We start from the raw sequence: 2,025 nt of genomic DNA, 5'->3' as shown, positions 1-2,025 counted from the left end.
CTTTGTGTCACATTTCTGGAATTTTGTTAAGTACTTGTTTAGGAAAGTTTCAATGCATTTCTGATTTCTCATATGTAACTCCTTTAGGAAGCTGTGACTTTGGAAAATGTTTCTGCAGAGCTGTTATTTCTGCAAAGGGAATGAAAACAAGGAGCCTGCCCATCTGCCTTTCACACCAAAGACTGGAAAGTCAGGGCATTTTGATCTGATTTAGAGTGACTCCAAGATGGAGTTGCATTCTGGTTGGATTTCTTCATAATTTTTTAAACACAGGGAGATAATATTCCCATTCAAGGAATTCTGTGAAGATAGTTTTGAAATTTTCGTCTCCTCCTCCTCAAGTGAAAGACAAATGCTGAAACTGCATTATAATTCTATGTTACTAGTGTGTTCTTACACATTTGGAATAGTCCAGCCATACCATGAAATGATCAAATTATTTCCAGCTGAGAGCTAGATAACCTTCTGTACTTTGGTCAAGGGATGACCAGAATGGGAAGCATGCACCTCTGGCAATGTATTGTGGAGAGGAAGAAAAATCTCAGAACTTCTCTTTATACATCTTGATCTAAGAAAAGGTAAAATTGTATTAATGTTTGATATTCAGATTGACTGGTGCACCCACCGACCTGTGTCAGGTTGTCCTCTGTCACATACATACCTGAAGAATCTTATGAGGAAGTAGAAAGAATTGACAGTGACATTTTTGTAGGTATGTTACCAATTTAGTTAACATTCACTGTAAATTGACCTACCTAACATTGTTTTTAAGGGGTTAGAAAGAATTCTGCAAAGAAATTAAGATTAAAGATCATACTCTTTTTTTTTAATTTTAAGATTTTACATATTCATGAGAGATGCAGAGAGAGAGGCAGAGACACAGGCAGAGGGAGAAGCAGGCTCCCTGCAGGGATCCCGATGCACGACCCAATCCCAGGACCCCAGGGTCACAACCCAAGCCAAAGGCAGAAGCTCAACTGCCGAGCCACCCGAGCATCCCTGAAGATCATATTCTTCATAATGCAGCATAGCATATGCTGTCTGCCCTGTTCATGTACCCTGCCTCCTCTAGCATACCTGCACTCTCCAAAACCCATGGGCTTCTGGAGGTGTCCTCTGGCTGCCAGGCCAGGAGCCCTTAATCAGTAAAGGTGTGTAAGTGCTGCAGCTTTCTTACCCCTCAGCTTAGAGGACACTGAGGTTTTCTCAGACTGGCCCCAATAGGATTGGTTCCCATTGCTTATGGCAGCAATCCGTCTGTCCTTCCCTCTCACTGCAGCCTCATGGGGCATCCTGGGGTTGTCTCCCCAATGAACAACAAGTTCTGGTCCAGGAGCTACTTCTATTGTGGGTCAGGGGGATCCAAACCGACAGTAGACAATAAAAGGTGGTCAGACAGGCCTTCTAGGCCCAGGGTTTGTTCTTCAGCCACACTGTGAAATTTTAAACAATGGTGACCCAAATAGCAATCAAGTCAAGTCACATTGGATCACATTCCTGTCATTCACATTCCCACACCCACCCATATGCCTTCAATAAATTTTGTTTTCTCACTAATAAACCTTTTTTTTTTTTTTAAGATTTTATTTATTTATTCATGAGAGACACACACACAGAGAGAGAGAGAGAGAGAGAGGCAGAGACACAGGCAGAGGGAGAAGCAGGCTCCATGCAGGAAGCCTGATGTGGGACTTGATCCAGGGTCTCCAGGATCACACCCCGGGCGGAGGGCGGCACTAAACTGAGCCACCAGGGCTGCCCTGATAAACTTTAAAATATTTAAGAATATGACCTATTTTATCCCTAGTTCATCCATTTTCACTTTGTATTTTTTTTTATTACATGTAAGTAATTTATAAATATTTGCATGTTGGAGGAATATGCTAATATCCCCATATGTGTGTGATGAACCAGATTGAGACTCTTGGGGCACCTGGGTGGATCAGTTGGTTGAGCCTTCAGCTCACATCATGATCCTGGGGTTCTGGAGTCGCCCACCTGTGCTGCTCGGTGGGGAGCCTGCTC

This window comes from Vulpes vulpes, chromosome 7, assembly GCF_048418805.1.
Source record: "Vulpes vulpes isolate BD-2025 chromosome 7, VulVul3, whole genome shotgun sequence".
NCBI lineage: Eukaryota > Metazoa > Chordata > Mammalia > Carnivora > Canidae > Vulpes > Vulpes vulpes.
The sequence above is the reverse complement of the archived record's forward strand: the minus strand, read 5'-3'. Positions refer to the sequence as shown.